A 10,741-nucleotide genomic window follows, 5' to 3' on the forward strand; every position below is an offset into this window, starting at 1 on the left:
ACACCCTTATATAAACACACAAACACACACACACCTGCATACACATACATATCTTTGCACCTACCTGTACTAGTGGAAACTTGACACTGATCTCTCTGTAGTCAGTGCAGAGACAGTGCTTTCCCAAAGACCAATAATGAATACACAATGGTCAGGTGGGAGGAGCAGATAAGCGTCAAACCTTCAGGTGTGTGTTTTTTCTTTAATCGTTATTGATCCCAAGCCAAATGTTGCTTAATATGAATAGATCATAGTTATGCAAGGCAAAAACTAAATGTTGCTCACATTTGGGAATTGCAGACTCCAGTGACAATTCAACTTTTGAAGGAGGGCTGAATCAAAGCTCACTGAGAATACTGAAGATATCACAGGTATATCGTATGAAGTGGGAGGAACTGAGTGGAGCCTTGATTCAGTCATTGTGGAAGCAGAAAGCTTGGAACAGCTCATGTCATGATCATTCAATATGAGGCATACTGTTTATATGAATATATGTTTTATACTCTATGTATTTAATTTGCTGCACTATGTTGTGCCCTCAAAAATACAGTCCCACAATGCAATGCCCCGCATTATTACAGATGTGACACTACACCTGTGGCTTCACCGTCTGTGACGATGCAAAATGACAATGATTTATAAGTGTCTGGAATTTCAACTTTCTGCTCACTATAGAGTAAACTACTGAGTGGAGGGAATGAATCTCTGCCTGAGCAATCTCCTGAGCCCTTGGGCCCCTTGATTTGCACCCAGTAGGAGTAAAGTTAACACTGTGTTAAAGTTAAGTCGCTGTGTAAACATTTGGGACTATAACTTTGTGTACAGTGTATGGGAAAACTGATTAAAAACTGATTCTTTCTATGATTTTAAAGGGGACATATTATGCTTTTTGTGAGTTCCTGTTATTTTTACAGTTATGATGTCAGATGTCTATGTATAACATAGTCAAAGTTCCAAAACTTGAGGTAAATGCATGTAAAAATGCTCCCTGTAATTCAAAAGTCGGGGCTTCAGTCTGCTCTGAACCCTTCATTTGCAATGTTACCTCTCCTTCCTCCTGGTAATAATGTCAGATTGTTCATGCATGCCCACAAACAGGCGTTCGTCTTTGTTGCTAAGTTTGTTTCTAAGATAGTTCCACGGGTTGTTCACCTTGTCCTCTCACAGATTTTGGATCAGATTTTGGCTCGAACATGTATTTAAGAAGTTTACATTTCAAGAAAAGAATGAAAAACAAAAGTGAAATCTGACTGCTTTTGTTTGTTTACAGCCTCTTGTTTATAGCCTTTGGAACCGCCGGAAATCTGCCAGCTGGCTGATCAGAACAGTTTGGGCTTATCGGGACGGGGGCCTTAAAGAGGCAGGAGCTAAAACTGCCTGTTTCAGACAGAGGCTGAACTGAGGGGCTGCATGAAGGGCCAGTATAAGATAAATGAGTTTTTTGACTGTAAATCATGCAAAGATATTCCAGAATATAAATATACCTGGAAATGTGCATGATACTTCCTCTTTCAAACCTTGATTCACTTTTCTTTTTCAAATTTGAAAGGCTCTAATAATATATAATATAAGAGGGATCTATAAATGATCATATTACATTTGCATTAAAATTTAATGAAGCATCAGGTTACTGCTATCAGGTTAGATAGCATGCTTGTAAACTGGAGATGTGCAGTTTTGGGAGGATAAGAAGCGGGTCCATTTACACATGCAGGTGCTTCACTTCAGTTAAACCAGACACAAGGTTTGATTTAAACAAAGTAAATAAGATCTGAAGTTTTAAAGACTTGGGGGAATTGAAGATGGACTTACAGTATGGGGGTAGATTCTGGCTGGATTTGGATTTACTTCACTACTCAAAGTATATGGCTAAACTGATAACACATTGTTTCTTAGTCTACACACCAGTGTCAAAAGTAGAACATTTATCATGTCACTTGAGGAAACCAGTCATTTGAGGGAGGTCAGAGCCTCCGAACAATCACATGATAACTGTTCAGCTAAATTTCAGGGAATAATAGCTTGCATTAATGTTTCAGTGGAAGGAGAGATACACAGCTGGTGTGTTAAAAAAGAGTGAAAAGTAGACCAGAACGGAGACGCAGAGTGAGGGTGGTGGTTCATACGAGGCCTGCACACAACATTCCATAGTCTCTCTTTATTAAGAAACCCACATTACCCTTCGCGGTTTGCTCTCTGTAATTCATTGGCCTGTCATCTCAGACCATTGAGGCATGTTGATGATCCCCCTACAGCTTTATAATCTCAACGCACACAGGCTGCTCATGTAAAAACAGGTTTGCAACTTTTCTGTGTGTGTAGAGCTTGAAGTTTAACACCAGGAGACCAAGTAGAAATGTTCTACTTTCAGTGACCAATCATTTAGTTTGGAAAATGTTTCCTGATCTTAGTTTAATGGCTTTATTGGCAGTACAAGAAGTTACCAGTAGTATAACATATAACTCATCGTGATTGATGAAACAAGTGTTGGAGGTCTGTCTGTCAGCCAGCACGGCTTAAACATTTTGGCTTCTCAAACGCTGTGGAGTGCGATGTGGAACTCCTTGTGCATGCATACTGCACGCCGTGTACGTGATTGTAAAACCCCAATTAGGCCCGTATCTGTTTCACCTCAGTAGTTTTCTGGGAAAGCCAGAGAGAGAGATGCCGACTGATAGAAGCCAAAGAAGTCTGTCATTTAGAGTGCAGCAGGGCCCCATTACAACAAGACCAACATGCTCTAATAACCAGCTTTCCAGTTTGCTCTGTCTCCGTCCTTCCCTCTTTATCCCTGTCTTGTAGTAAATATGTAGCCTATTTTCTTCTGTCTTCATTATTTTGCTTTGAATTCTGTTTTGAAGATTTCTTCCTCAAGTTTTGGTACAGTGCAAGACAAATTACTGTTGTACAGTTTCTTTATTTCTGCAAGATTAAAGAGAAAAGAATGTTTTTTGAAGTGGATGATGCATTTTGCACCAAACTTTTTTAGGTTCTCTCAACAAGCCGCCATGACATCACAGGTGTCATATATATCACAACAACCTAAAATATTAAAACAAAGACATTATGTATAGCAAGAAGTTTTTAAACTTACTTCTTTATTGTTTTATCAAGTGTGTCAAATTCTGATAGAGTTGCATTTTAACCTTTCCAAAAGAAGATCTCATCTGTCCTCTATACTCTGCCCTTTATTCTCCTTCTGTCTACTCTCCATATATTTATCTCTTTCCCGCAGGACCACATAACATAACCTCTGCTCAGAGTTGGTATCTTGTATAGTCTGGTTATACTGTCTCAGCATTAAATTATCTGGGACTTTCCCAGACACTGAACCAGCAGTTAGACCTTGGCATGTGTCCTTAAGGAAGGCATTTCCCAAAGTTGCCCCCTGAGCTCTAATTTTTTTCAGATGATGACAGTTTCTCACAAAATGGCTGCGGTTGGAGTAACCTGTTTGCTATTCAATGATGATTGCTGTGATTTGTGGTTGCATCATTTTTGCTGTTATTTTGTGTACTAGTGTGGATTTTCCCTCTTTTTGAGGAAATGAAATCATGTTTTGTACACCAAGTGTGATTTGTCCTCAGGTGCCATACATTCATACTTATGGTGCTTCATTCCAAAATTAACAAAATACCTATATTTGTAAACCCTGTGAAATAAAAAAAAATAAATAAATAAAATAAAATATATATATGTAAGTCAATAATTCTCAAAGTTCAGGGCTTTTGTTTGGCTTCGTCCTGCTGTCTGGATGTTTGGGTCACAGCGCTGGAATGAAGATGGACAGACAGTGATGCAGAAACCTATTTGGCACAGCACTGTGGTCACAAAGGCAGACGGAAGGGAAAATATGCAGGGAAAGTGAGTTGGTCAATAAAAAGGCAAAGAGTATGCAAGAAAAAGGGGATAAATGTGGCAATTAATGTGGTTTGCCTCATACAATGGTACTTCAGTACTGTCAAGTATGTGTTGCACAGGCTTCTTAAAATCACGTGTGTCCCAGGCAAAGCAATGTCGAGCTTTCCCACACCACAGTGAGCCAAACCGCTCTAACTTATGGGGCTGGAATAATGAATAATTGTTGTTAGTTTGATGTTTCTGCTTACTGTTTTCAGATGAATCAGATTTGCAGTCAGATTTGCTTCAAGGCTTTGAGAAAGACAATGGCAAACATGTGTGCCTCTGAATAATCAGTAACACATAATTTGTATCATCCTGTTATGATCGTGTGCAGTACTCACCCTTTGCATAATAAATAACTTGCAAAATCTCTCGAAATCTACCCAGTGGTGTAACCGCTAACTCATTTGACACTTGGGCATACGGAACAAATGATCAACAAAGACCTCCCTTACGCAACTGTGTATAATTTTAAGTATACAGTCAGGGATGAGATGCATCTTTCCCTAACTTCTCGTAAAATGGAATTAGTGTGCCGGTGATGTCATGCATGATCGATGGACGGGTAGAGAAAAACAGATTCATAATCTTTCCTGCATGTTCACTGGCACCAATTAACTAGTTTTGTTTTTCATCAGTTGGTCAAGTTAAGATTTAAAAAAGGATGATAACATGAGAACAAATTCTGTGTTGAAAGACAAAGAAAATTCCCCTCACAAACTTGTCAGTGCTTAGTGTGCTGAACTGTCAGCTGTAATCACTGTATTATTAACATGAGATAGAGTCATTTTTGGTGTAATTATACCCGCACCTTTCTCCCCTCTGACTGGGGGTGGTAGGGTGGGGGATGCATTCCAGGCATCTTAGCTCTGAGAGTTTACTACAGCCTGACAGCCTGACATGCTGTCACATTTCACTTTATCTGATGGCTTAGTTTGACGCTGTCAGCCAGAGTGAGGGGCATACAAGAACCTCAGGGCTTACAGGTGCTTTCTTGAGTTACAGCGCCACATAAGACACACACAGCTGTGAGCAAACAAACACATATGAGTAGAATGACAGGTATAAACAAATAGTCTTACACATACTACATTAAATTCCTGTGAGATGCCCTCCATCGTCAGGCCTCCAGGTCATTTATTTTAACATTTTGCAACTTATATGTTTTCAAATGACGGTATGTAGATAAAAACATATTCTTCATGCATCAAATACCATTTTTGATTGTGTTTATGGCTGACATTTTTTCCTTTTTATACAGTATTTTTAATGGTGGAGACTGATTCAAACATGGGGGATAGGCTCATTCCAGTATTTTCAATTTTTCATTATTTTTATGCCTACCAGAAAAACAGAAACACAGAGGGATTGTGAGGAAATATGAATTAAATGTACAAAAATTATAATTAAACAGTTAACCGAAGGAATAAAATGTTGGACTCATTCCCTCAGTATATCTAAAATTGTAGCTAGCTCATGTATTGTATTCTTTACCTGCGTTATTATCATGAGCGCACACCTGTAAACCAGCTCAGTAGCAATTTGTCCATGATGAAATATTTACAAGCCCTCACCTGAAGAAACACAAGCTGTGATTCCTTTATTACACCTGCCACCTTTCAACAACCACTTATTTAATAGAGTAGGTGGAGGAGAGGAATCTGTGAAAAGAGCAGAGCCTCGTCTCATAATGACACATTCGGATTCCTGAGCGGTAAACAAAGGGGCTGAGATCAACAACTGCAGTCCTGCTGCCACAACCTGACTCCAGTGTGTTAACATTCTTCTGGAAAAATTTGCAGATTGTAAGGCGAGCTGAGAAGAGAGGAGTGGGTGGTGGTGTCATGGAGTGAGGCATGTGTTTATGGTTTTTTGGCAGGGATAAAGCTGAGTTTTTGGTCAGCATGTGGGACATTTTCAAGCCTCATATTTTACTGACTGCTTGGTCTGTCAAGTCAAGACTTAGCTGAACAAAAAAGGAAAGTATGATTTCATGTCAAAGCAGCAAACAGTCAGAGGAAACATTTCTAAGGATTGAAGGGAGGGTCCAATCCTCTGGCCCAAATCTAAGCCTATAACCTCACTCTCCTCTGCTGGGACCTCATTTATAAAAGCCTCTGTACAGTTTCTGTCCTTTTGCCCTAATCCAAGCCAGAGTTGTGATTCATGAAAATCCCAAGTGGCTCATTTTAAAAGGAGCAACGTAATAAAATAGTCACCTTCTGCACACTGTCTGCATTATAAAACTCTTAGTTGCTGGAGCAAAACCTGCACAAATCCTCATCAGACATCAAGGGAAGCAACAAGAAACATAGTCTCTATACTTTGAGCCAGGCTGAAAACACTTCATCATCCTCATATCCTAACAGTACAATGGAAACACCAATACACAATATATTCACAACCTCAAAACCACAGGGTTCAATGGAGGATACAATTGATTAATTGTTACAAGCTGTGTGGAAAAAGAAAAAGAGGAAGCATGAAAAAAATGTTGAACAGTAGAAATGGCTCGTTAAAAGCCACTGAAGAAATAGTTTATAGCGGCAGAAGTGATGCACTGCAACTTAATAGTACAATGTGGAGTTTTTTTTAACGGTAGTAGACCTATTGAGGAATGTTTTTACGAGTAAAAACACGTTCGGTCATCTTTTTCGGCTAAGTTACAAATGTCTTAATGAGGAAGGAATTGCTTTTAAATATGTTTCTCAGGCCTCAAGGATATGTGCAGTGCATTTTGGTGAGAAACAATGTAAACCTAAATTTCTTTGTTTATGAAGATGAAGCTGTGTCCCCTCATTTGTGAGAAATTGTCAGGTCCACTGATTGTGCGGATACCTGCATTAAACTATTCGGATATAGACAACATGAGTAGAGACACATGTAATAATGATTTTAGCAGGAAGTCTACAGGAAAAAAACAAAAAAACATATAAAAATAAGAATTGTTTTTTATATTATTTAAATGCAAAACACAAAATTGTAGCTGTAGAGGTAAAGAGCTCTCTCCCAAACTCACACAGACACACACAGATTCTCTTTTACACACTTTGACAGACAGGCACATCCGCGGTGAGTTACTGCTCTGGCCTGCAGGTCACGGCGGCTTGGCTAGATTTACAGTCACCCCTCATGTCCAATCCAGGCTTTTCATTGCCTTCCCCTTGTGATGAATTGCCCCCAGACACAATAGGCACCCGCTGTCCTCTGACGTGTTTCTCTTGCCAAAATGATGGTGCTCCTCAAGGCCAGGAAAACTAGAGCTTTTGGGAATGCAATCTTCTGTACACAAGTCTATATTTGGCAGTCTCTTGACCTGACCGATGTTTCTTGGATTCTTCCTTCGGATTCCCCGTGATGCTGTGAGCATAAATCTATCAAACAAAAAGAGAGAGACGTATCCCTGTATGGACTTGTTTTTCCTTGATCATGCCTTACAAAATAAAGCAATACATCAAGAGAATGAACTTGACCCACTTTAGAGGTCAGATAAAATTTCCAATAAACCCCTCAGCTAGTAACCTCACGATATTCCAGGCTCATAGTCAGTTTAACTTGACCTGGCACGACATCCCGCTCCTCACGTTTTCTATTAAAGTATCTTGTTTTTTTCTTTTCCTGAACTCAAGGGCCTCTTTCCTATCTAAGCTCTTAATAGCCAGCCGGAATAGCATTCCTGGACATTAGCACTTCATAAAACCAAAAACGGCTTTCCTCGTGAATCTGTGGCTCCCTTGTGCTCGGTAGTGTTAGCACTGCAGCCGTATGAAGTGTTTTACTCCAAATGAAGCTTGAAATTACAGCAATTATGTTGTGATTGGATGTTTCACATCTTTGTAAAGGTGTTTAATTCTGGATCTTTGTGTCAGCCTATATTTATAAGCCAGTAGAGTCAAGAGCACATAGCAGCTATCTACACTGAATATGCACACTTGAAACATAATTTCCCAACTGCAGTGAAAGTTACTTTGTCTGTTTGTGACAGCCAGTGATTTTGTGGTATGCTGCCCTCAGAGACAAAAGGGGAAAGAGGGATTGAGAGAGAAAAGAGGACAAAATGTGTAGATGTAAGGAGATCTGTCTGGAATGCTGTGTGAGAGAATGCATGACCGAAAACCGCAGAGGCAAACTCTGCCCTGCGTCTCGCCTGGCCCGCACCCAAAAAACATGAGCTTAGAAGACAGAGATTCAGACAGTGGTAGGCTGGAGATGCCCTACAAAAATGATGCTTGACCCTGACAGAAAAAAAAAACCCAAGACAAGAAAACATCCAGAGACACCTCAAGTTATGAGCAACGAGAATTTGTGTTGTAATGTTATCAGATAGAGAAGAATTTCGTCCAGTGGAATATGAACCCATGAAAAATACCATACCTGAAGGAGAACTCCAACATACTGCTTTAGAAAAACAACAACAGAAACACAATATATCCGCTTCATATTTGCCTGTTATTAAATACTTATGATGGAACTTTTTTTTACTCCTTTTCCTTTTTGTCATTGTACTCATTAATTCAAAAAGCTAATGTATCCCAAAGTTCAATGGGTGTGGTGGAGAGTTTTTGTGTCATATGGTGTAAATTAAACCCTGATGGAAATTATTTTCATCTATGTCAGTAGAACACTACTGGCCACTGTATTTGTGTGCATCTACATTAAGTTATACCAGCAATTTGTAAAGTGTTAGTTCACCTAAATTGCAAAAAAAAAAAAAATTTTTCAGTATCTTTTTTTATCATCTTGTATAGGTAGGACAACATTGTTTATCAGTACCTTCCGAATCGCGCATTCCTTGTCACAAAACATTTTGGGTGTGCCAACTCTATGGTTAAGCTTTGGTTAAGTTTATGCAATATAAAGTAATGTTGGGTAAAGATTGTGGTCAGTTTGATGATATCAAGTGTCAGTGCCCTCTGAAATCCCTGCAAAAATAAAACCGTCTTGAGATCTGACATCGCTATGATTAAGGTTTGGCTAGGTTTAGCTACAAAAATGATTTGGTTAGGAGTTAGGGAAAGACTATGGTTTGGGTTCAAATAACAACTTGGTCTTCGCGGTTTTCCATGTTAAAGTATGAGGTTTTGTTGACCCGTCCAACTACCCCAACCTCCTCCCTCTGCGAAATCTGTGGTTCTACAACATCACACGGTTTCCTTCTTTGCTCCTGACAGACAAGACTTTGTCCGCTAGCGGACAAACAAGAACATGCATTGCTTTAGGGTATTTTTCTTAGGAGGACAGTCTCGACACGGGATGTAAATCATGGTCTCCAACGTCACAGTTGCATTGTTTGCATGTAACTTTCTATCAATGAAATAGTCCCTATGAAAACAAAGTGCTATGTGGATTAGCAGAGTAAAGCCCACAATACTTTGGCTTTGATGTTCCGTGTGATGTAAATTTTGTTATCTGTCCCTGTCCGTGTGAACCCACTCATATGGTTGTTTTTTTGGAGGCAATGATAAATTACTTATTTTGATGTTTAGCTTGGAGGACTTGTTGGGGAAGTTCCAATAAAAGTTCCAATGATGGACGAAGAAAACCAAAACTATTTGCATAGCTAGATACCAGTAAGAGTAGGTGAGAAAATGACCAAAACTTTAAATCAACTCTGGCAGACATCAGATGATGTGGGGTTCAAAGTGAAATGTTTAGTGAGTCCAGTTGTGCTCACTCTTTCTCCCACTGTGGGTATTGTCTCTAATGCCCTGCAGCCCTTTTCCTCTGGGAGGATGTTTGACAGGAAATGGAACTGGCCGGAATCCCTTGCGGGGTTAAGGCAGCCACTTCCTGTGCCAACCCATGCCAAGCCATGCCAGCTTACAGCTCTTCCCAGACCACCGTGAGAAAAAGAGTCTTCAACATCCTCTGGGAAATGAGGACTGTGCCTTCCCTTCCCCTGCTGTGGTCCCAAAAAAATAGAAAAAGTCCTTGATTCATATATACATACTCACAAACTGACCCCAACTCCACCTATTTTATCCCAGTGACAGCACTGCAGGGTGGATGCAACAAAAAAGTGAGATCAAACATGGATGGAGTGTGTGAAACAGGTTGAATTTAGATATAAATACAGGCAAGAAGTTTAAGTCAGACGGTGCTAAAGTTTGAGAAGGAAGTGGTACAGAGGGATAAAAGACATGCAAAACAGAAAGACGATAGGGGATGAAGATTGGAGGTGGCTGGTTTTGATGTTCTGTGACTTTTAATTAATATTTGTTGAAAGACAAAAGTGAAAATGTCGAGAGGAGAAGAAAGTGTCCGGCTTGAAAGAAAAGAACTGATAAAAAGGGGGAAGAAGCAGAAAGGTGATAGTGTGGAGGCGAAGGGAAACAGATGGGTTTAAAGAGGATCACAGGGGAAAAGAGCCAGTTGGAAAACAGAGTGGTGGAGGAGAAGAGCAGGAGCTGAGGAGGAAGAAGAAGGGAGGTTTGGCGGTGAGGGTTTCCCTGATGAGGCACAGCTGACGGCGCGAACCTACAGCGCTCTCATGGCAGGCCTCACCACATCAACCCGTTGACATTATTATTCAGCTGTCCGGGGCCCGGGCCCACACACACACTCCTGACCTGCTGCACTGTGCCGCACCGCCAGCGTGTGTGTGTGTGATCTCTGATTCAAAGGCACGCACACAGTGGAGCTCACACACATGCACGAAATGCTTACTCATGCTCCTACAATCAGGTATACACACCAAACCTGTCACACATGCTTTTCTTTCTACACAGTCTGCTTCTATGTGTTTTGGCTGTTGGCTCAGCTTCTTTTGGACTGAAGTCAGCCTGAACCAGCAACTGAATGATTCAGGTGCAATTCTGAGCATGTGTATGAAGGTGTA

This window comes from Thunnus maccoyii, chromosome 24, assembly GCF_910596095.1.
Source record: "Thunnus maccoyii chromosome 24, fThuMac1.1, whole genome shotgun sequence".
Classification (NCBI taxonomy): Eukaryota; Metazoa; Chordata; class Actinopteri; order Scombriformes; family Scombridae; genus Thunnus; species Thunnus maccoyii.